Raw genomic sequence first — 8789 nt, 5'->3', positions numbered from 1 at the left:
CTCTACTCTACTGATGTCCCTTTGGTTTCATGAGATCCCTTCCACCTTTCTTTTACTTTTTATTTTTTAGCTTTTACATATGAAAGAAACCATATGGTCCTTGACCTTCTGAGTTTGGCTTATTCCAATTAACATAATGTTCTTAAGTTCCATCCAGTTTCCTGTAAATGACATAATTTCATTTTTCTTCATGGCTAAGTAAAAATCCATTGTGTATATAAACCACATTTTCTTTATCTATTCATCCATTGATGGACACCTAGGTTGGTTCCATAGTTTGGCTATTGTGAATTGTGCTGCATGGGTATGCATGTATCACTATAGTATGATGCCTTTCTTTAGGATAAATACTGAGGAGAAGTATAGCTCATATGGTTGTTCCATGCCCTAGTCTTTTGAGTAATCTCCACACTGATTTCCAGAGTGGATGTACTAATTACCAATCCCAACAAGAGTGTAATGTCGCAACACCTCGCCGGCAAAGGAAACACGACACAGGATTCTTCTTTCAGCAGTTTACTCAGGACCTTTGAATCATGATGAGAAGACAGGAACAAGAGAAGAAAGCGCACGCGCGCGAGCGGTCGGTCTGCCCTAGCTTAAGTACCCAGCCTTGCCAATGAACCAGCACTACGTGGAAGAGTCTAATAGGTGCAGCGCAGCGGAAGCAGGCCAGAGCCCAGCCCACAGCCTTACAAGGAGTTGTTTACTTCTAACTCCAACCGCTAAGTCATCAGAAGCAGGAAGCCAGCACCATTTTCAGGGTGCGGTTGCCGGCTCCCAACAGTGTAAACTTGTTTTTCTCCATGTCCTTTCCAGCATTAATTCTTTGCATTCTTGGTAGCTGCCATTTTAGCTGGAGTGAGATGAAATTTCACTGTGGTTTGGATTTGTATTTCCCTAATTGCTAATGATGTTGAATATTTTTTCATATATTTCTTGGCCATTTTATTTCTTCTTTTGAGAACTGCCTGTTTAGTTCATGTGCCTACTTATTAGCTGGTTTATTTGGGGATTTTTTTGGTGTTAATATTTTGAGTTCTTTATATATTCTAGATATTAATCCCCTGTCAGAAGAGTAGCTAGTAAAGATTTTCTCCCATTTTATAGGTTCTCTCTTCATATTCTTTATTGTTTCCTTTGCTGTGCAGAAGCTTTTTAATTTGATATCATCCCATTTACTAACTCTTGGTATTATTTCCTGAGCTTTAGGGGTCTTATTGAGGAAGTTGTTGCCTGTGCCTAGATGTTGTAGTGTTGAGTCTAAGAGTTGCATAGTTTCTGATCTAATTCTTAGTCTTTGATACAAAAAAAAGAGAGAGAGTTTTTTCTTCTAGGAGTTGCGGGGTTTCTAATCTAATTCTTAGTCTTTGATACAAAAAGAGAGAGAGAGAGAAACAGTAGACTTTTTGAAGATGGTTAAGTTAATATTCCACAGAATAAGAAAATAACAGAGAAATTAAAACTAGATAAGAAGATAAACAAATTAGAAGACCAGTCCATTAATATAACATAATTAACATTAATATAATAATTAATTAACATTAATATAATAATAATATAACATAATTAACATTAATATAACATAAATAACAGAAAAAGAAAAAAATAGTGAAAATGGAAGCAGAAAAATCAGTATATCATCCAAAAATTCAAGAAAATGTCCTAGGACTTAAAGACATGGGTTTCTAGAACAAAAGGGACTACATAGTAGTTATAACAATGTGTGAAAATTGATCCATACCAAATAAGATCAGTGTAAGCTTTCATAATGCTTGGGGGCAAAGCAAACATTCAAGTTTCTAGAAAGATATAAACAGGTCACATGTAAAATATTAGGAATTATAATGACTTTAGATTTCTCAACAGGCAACATTAGAACACAGAAAACAATAGAATGATATTTTCAAATTTCTGAAGGAAGATTATTTCCATACTTGCCTTTCATAGCCAGTCAAATTTTAAGGTAGAATAAAAACATTTTCATATACATGAAATTTTATGAATTGAATTGTGCACTCCTCAAATTTATATGTCAAAGTGCTAAATGTCAGTCTATTATTTGGAAATAGCGTTGTTGTGCATTTAGTTAAGATGAAGCCATATTGAGATAAGGTGAGCCCTTAATCCAACATGACTGGTATTCTTATTTAAAAAGAAGAAGTCTGGGCACAGAGACATGCACAATGAGAACATCATGTGAACATAAAGACAAAGATAGGACTGATACATCTACAAGCCCAGGAATGCCAAAGATTGTTAGCAACCCTGCAAAAAGAAGCTGAGAGAAATTCTGTACTTTCTCTACTACCTGCTTCCATCTCTGTCTGGGATGGCTGTCTGAGTATGGTGTCATGGGAGGAAATTTGTGAACCAGATATAGAAGAGTGATGGAAGACTAGGTGAATCCTTGTAAATGATGGAATTGGAGGCAGAATTCGGGGTAATTTGAATAAATTTTTGTATTAAATCAGGAAGACTATCTCAAATAACTGCCGCCACCCGCCCCCAGCTAACCTAGAGTGGGTTGAATTTTCTGATTAGCTGGGTCTACTCCAGGTGCCAGACACCCTACCACTAATATTTTATTTCTTAAAGGTGTTTTCAATCTCTAGCAATGCTTGATAACAGCAATCAAGAGCAATGACTTCTTTTGAAAACATGTGCAAGTATGGCAGTTCCATGGATTGGATCCCTCTTGAGCAGGCATGATCCAATCACAGCACTGAGGACATCATCTTCAATGATTTACTAGTTTTACTAGTGTGATAATAAATGATAATTAGAAATCTTGAAAAAGTTTTTTTTCAATTTCTGTAAAGTTCTAAAGGAATTTCTCTCCTCCTTAAATTGGTGAGTTTGAGGGACAGTACAGAAAATGCCATAAAGTTTAGCATTCTTCAATAGGGTAGGTGCTAAATGTCACCTGGTCTTTATTTCCTTTGAGATAAATTTTTCCCAGGAAACACCTGGTTTACTGAATTGATAGAAATATTATTTAAAAGAACATTATTTTGGAGACTGGGGATGTGGCTCAATGATAGAGGGCTTGCCTAGCATGCATGAGGCCCTGGGTTCCATCCCCAGCACAGCAAAAAAAAAAGAGTAAAATAACAGTATTTTGAAAACTATGTTAACATCTCATTTCAAAGAAAATCATAATTAACTTACAATATATCCATGTGGATACATATATTCAACGAGACCACGTCGTCCACAGACATTAAAATGATACCTTAAAATATACTCAATCTTTTAGAAAGTATTTTTAAAAGATTTTAAAGAACCTGTAAACATGCATATGACATACAAGTTGTTAAAAATAACACTACATTATATGTAGTATATGATCATAATGATATTAAAACATGTACAAAGAAAACACTGGAGAGACTTGCTTCAAATAGTCAACAGTAGGAGCATGGTAAGAATCAGAGCACGGTCTACTGCTGGAGAACCCTCTGGGTTTCTGGCCCCAGGCCCCTGGGTGAGCTGGAGGGCACACAGGGACCAGCCTTGGCTTGTGCCTTGCAGATATGTGCTGTGGCTGCCCACTGGCTGGGCCCAGGCCACAAAGAATAGACAGACCAGCCTCTCCCCTAGCCCCACCTCTATGGCTTGTCTGAGCCGGGACCCATGGGCTGCCAGGTCTCCTGGACCAGCTCTCTCCCACCCAGTCAAAGGCCCCATTGAGGACATGGTGCCTTTGGTGAGGCATGGCAAGGGGAGACGAGGCGAGGCCTGGCATGGTGAGGCATAGCAAGGCGAAGCGAGATGAGGCACGTGGCGTGGCGGCTCGTGGCGTCGCATGGCGTCACGTGGCGTCGCGTGGCGTCGCATGGTGTGGCGTGGCGTGACGTCGCATGGTGTGGCGTGGCGTGACGTGACAAAGCGAGATGCAGCAAGGGGTGAGACGAGGTGAGGTGAGGTGAGGTGAGGTGAGGTGAGGCGAGTTGAAGCGAGAAAAATGGCCCCTGCTAGAACGCCATAGAGCCTGGCAGGGGCCTCAAGGTCCTGAGAGAGTGGGTGGACGCTGGAAAGCTGGGCCAGGCGTTAGACCCGGGGCTGTCCAGATCAGGGCCGTGGGTGACCTCTTGTTTTTGTTTGTGTTTTTCAAGGAGACCACGTCGTCCTGATGAGACAAGGCGTTAGGTGTTCAGGAAGGTGAGTGAAGTCCCCATCGACGACAAGGGGAGTTTAAGGCCATCGAAGGCCGGTGGGGGCGGCAGGGACTTGGCGGTCGGTGAGGGACCAGTTAGTGGCCAACGGGGAGAACATAAGGGAGGCAGGAACGGTTAGCGGTCCCTGGGGGACTGTTAGAGGCTGACCCGGCGGGGGAACGGCTAGAGGCCGGCGGTGGACAGATTTGCCGTTGGGAAAACCGTTAGAGGGCGGTGGGGGTTAGAGGGCGGTGGGGGAGGCGGTTCGCAGCCATCAGGGAACAGTTACCAGCTTGGGGGGACTGTTAGAGGCCGGCAGAGGGTGGGGGCTGTTAGGGGTCCATGGGGGAACCGTCAGAGGCTGGGGGTACCGAGCGGTTCGCTGGGGACGTTTGGCAGGTGCGGAAACCAGGCCTTGGCGGGGGCCTGTTGGGGTCCGTGGCGGGGACCGTTAGGGGCTGGGGGTGGCACTTACTGGCCCACGGACGGTTGGCAGTGTTTGGGTGGAACCGTTAGTGGCAGGGACGGGTTAGAGGCCAGTGGGTTGGGACAGGGCAGGGGTGGGGACGGATAGCAGCCATCAGGGCGAGCTTGGGGGTCCAGGTGGGGGAAGGGTGGTTAGCAGCCATGGGGTGCAAGAGTTAGCAGACCCTGTTCTGCTGGTGTGAGTTCTGGCCAAGAGAGAAACAGCCGAGGAAGGCACCACGTTGGGCTCAGTGGCCGCCGCCTTGGGGAAGGTTCACTGGCCCTTGTGTTTCTGCAGAATGAGAACACTGCTCTCAACTTTCCCCCAACCCTTAAAAGAAAACTGCTCCATCTGGACAGTCTAGATGTAAAGACGTTGACAAAATATGATAAAGTAGAGAGAGAAAATAACGTGTATTTGGGGCTGGGGTTGTGGCTCAGTGGTAAAGCACTTGTCTAGCATGTGTGAGGCCCTGGGTTAGAACCTCAGAACCACATAAAAATAAATAAGTGAAATAAAGGTATTGTGTCCAAGTACAACTAATAAGTAAATTTAAAAAAAAAGAAAATAACATGTTTTGTAAATGCCTGTTTGTTTTTACTCTATTCTATAAATGACTTTGAAATGTTGTTAGATAGACCACCACTAGGAGCAACTCTTTTCAACATTTGTTCAGGGGGTTAGAGGACTTGGAGACTGTTGAGAAGGAAGAGAAGATCCTATGCCAGGCTGGTCAGATGTAAAAGATGTTTTTCATATTATAACCATTATTTTGTGTGTGAATTTTATTCCTCATTACTGTATGTATAGTTGACAATGTTAAGTATTCTTTTTTAAATATCTAGTCTTTTGGCGGGGAGGGATACTGGGGATTGAACTCGGGGCACTGGACCACTGAGCCACATCCCCAGCCCTATTTTCTATTTTATTTAGAGACAGGGTCTCATTGAGTTGTTTATTAGCACCTTGCTTTTGCTGAGGCTACCTTTGAACTCAGGATCCTCTTGCCTCAACCTCCGGAGCCGCTGGGATTACAGGTGTGCACTACTGCATCGGGTCATCTAGTCTTTCTAGGTGTTCTAAAGTGCCCAATATACATCAAAATTAGAAGTAGTAAAATGCAACATATTTTGCAAATTTCTTTTTTGTTAAAATTCATAAGAAATGAAAAAAATTCATATGAAATGTTTTGAGGGTGTGGAGAATAGCCAAAACCCCTCTCGAATAGTAACATTGTGTGCTGGTTCTCTGGAGGAGGAAAGGGAAAGAGCACCATGCTGGTATGTTTATAATGAGGCAAGAGTAACCACTATTTCTTAGTCTATGTGTTTGTTTCACTTTGCTGTGTACATAATGTATACAAAGGACAAACAAGTCCTAATCTACATCTAGTCTTTCTAGATGCTATAGAGATTGCCAGTCTATGACAGAAGTAGAATTAGTAAACAAATTTTCTGTTTTATGTTAAATTCCTAGGAAAGATTATCTTGTGAAAATTTCAGCATTATAGTCCACTGTGTTGGTAAAGGTCCAGAATTCTTATATTTTAAAGGCATTTTCAAATTAGAACTATTGTTACATGTGTGCAGTTTTGAGACTGTTGTTTACAAGGGCAAATTGAGTCCTTACATGAAACATCTAGTCTGTCTAGATGTTTAGAAGTGTCCAATATATGTTAAATGTACAGATAGTAAAATTTCACTTTGTAAATATCTTTTTTGCTAAAATTCATATGAAATGTTGTGTTTGGGGATGAAAATGTAAAACCACCTCTGTGAGTAGGATAGTACCATCTGTACTTGTTCAGCTATGTGAAGGATGTGAGGAGGGAAGCAATTGCAAAAGATAAAATGTTAGTGTGTTCATACTTGGACATTTTCATGCATCATTTTTCTGTGTTTTGTGCATTTTGTTCTGCTGCATATATAATGTGTAAATGAGTTCCAATTTTGTGACATCTACTCTGTAGATGTTAAAGAGGTTGCCAGTATGTGACAAAGTAGTTAGTAAAATTAGCACATTTTGTACATTCTGTTTTAAAATTCATAGGAAAGCTTGTCCTCTGTAAATGACTTACAGATAATGTTCAGTCTCCAAGCATTGTATATGCCTATATTGTCCACTGAACTGAAAGTACAAGGAAGTGAGAAGGAAAAGGTTCAAGAACCAAATGATCATATTAGAAGATTTTACCTCAAATTACAACCTTGCTATATGTGTAATTTTATTTACCAGGGCTGTATGCATAGTGGAAAAGTCCTTATGTGGAATATGTAGTCCTTCTAGACATTTAGAACAGCTTTTAAAAGTAGGAGTAGTAGTAGTAGTAATAGAATAAATTATTTGTAAAGATTTAAAAAAAAAAAACTTCCAACAGTAGTACTCTCTGTTGTTTATGGGATTCAGGATGATGTTTGTCATTTTCTTTAACCTTTTCTGTGTTTTCCAAATTTTCTGTAATGTGCAAGTCTGTTTTATACCCAAGGAGAAGTTATTGAAAAAAAAAAAAAACACAAAAAAACAGAGATCATAGGATCTGCCTGACCTGCCTTTCCAATATAATCAAGAAAGACTGGACAGAGAATATTAGGGGTAGGTTCCAGGAAATCTCCTTCAGATGCAAATCCCAGACCCAGATATAAAATATTTTTTCAAGACAATAGACTTGTTTAAATTGTAGTTGTTTTTCAAAAGCCAAGGGTGGGAGGAAAGAATGGTCTTATTACAGTGGAGCAATACTGCCACCAAAAGAAAAATATTGAAGAAACCTTCATGATCAGAGGTGAAAGGAATGAAAGAAAGGAAAGGAGAAGAAAGGGAAATTTTATATGTATACTGATTTCCTCCTTTTGCCTGTCCCTCACTAAGTTTTATAAGAGAACCAGTCTTATTCTCTTCAGTAGTCACTATTAAGCTACTGATTGATTATGGCTGGTCTTATCTTGAGCCATTTGACTGGCTAGAAAGAGGGGTAGATCTCTTGAGATTCTGAAAGTTCTTCCTAAAGAAAACAAAAGACCTTGACAGGAGGGATGGGATGATAGCATATGCTAAACAAACATGTCAGGATCAAAACCTTTGGGTGGATTTCCAAACAGTAGTTTTCAAATTGTACTTTATGGAGTGCCAGGGATTCACTAGAAGTGGTTAGGGAAACTCATTTTAACCAGAGTAACCCACTTTGGCTACTTTATGTATTGAATTTCCACAGGTAATTATCTTGGAAGAATAAGACAATATCAACCCCGACCCCAAGATGGCAGCACCCTGCGAAGTGGATGTGGCAGCCTCCTGTGAAAGTGATGGCCAGGGCAGGGGTTTTGGATCCTGGCTGGACAGATGGTTGGAGGTGCTGGGAGTGGACCAAGCCATTTATGGTGCCTACATCCTTGGTGTCCTGCAGGAGGAGGAGGAGGAAGAGAAGCTGGACGCTCTGCAGGGTATCCTGTGTGCTTTTCTGGAAGAAGATTCCCTCCGTAATATCTGCAAAGAGATTGTGGAACGGTGGTCTGAAACTCAGAATGTTGTCACCAAAGTGAAAAAAGATGAGGTACAGGCCATTACTATCCTCATTGAGAAGCAGGCACAGATTGTAGTGAAGCCCAGGGTAGTGTCAGAAGAGGAAAAACAGAGAAAAGCTGCCCTGCTGGCCCAGTATGCTGATGTAACAGATGAAGAAGATGAAGCATCTGAAAAGTATGATTCAGGTGCCACCATGATGAACATTAGTTCTGACAAATCTCTGTTTCGAAACACCAATGTAGAAGATGTCCTCAAAGCTCAGAAATTGGAGCGAGACTCGCTTCGGGATGAATCCCAAAGGAAGAAGGAACAGGACAAGCTACAGAAGGAGAAAGACAAACTAGCCAAGCAGGAACACAAGGAAAAGAAAAAGACACAGAGAAGGGCACGAAAGTGATAACCCTGGCATGTTTAATTCTTTCTCCATATCAAGAACTTGATCAAAGGGAAAACTGATTTTACATTATGTATATTTAAGAGAAATGGGAGAATATTGCATAGTGATTTCCCAAAGCATTTCTACTTTTGTTTGCATGGTCAAAAGGAAAGTCACAATCACTTCTAATAGCAAAATTTGCCTTCTTTTGGTGGTGTGGGTGACCAGATTACTATAATTGATGTCTTTAACAAAGAGCTGCACT

The 8789-nt window shown here is 41.0% G+C and overlaps 1 pseudogene; it reads left to right on the top strand.

Moving 5' to 3' along the window:
- Nucleotides 1-7882: 7882 nt before the first annotated feature.
- Nucleotides 7883-8545, top strand: LOC113194481 (coiled-coil domain-containing protein 43 pseudogene; annotated as a pseudogene).
- Nucleotides 8546-8789: the final 244 nt, after the last annotated feature.

The sequence above is a fragment of the Urocitellus parryii genome, chromosome X (assembly GCF_045843805.1).
Source record: "Urocitellus parryii isolate mUroPar1 chromosome X, mUroPar1.hap1, whole genome shotgun sequence".
Lineage (NCBI taxonomy): Eukaryota > Metazoa > Chordata > Mammalia > Rodentia > Sciuridae > Urocitellus > Urocitellus parryii.
The sequence above is the reverse complement of the archived record's forward strand: the minus strand, read 5'-3'. Positions and strand labels throughout refer to the sequence as shown.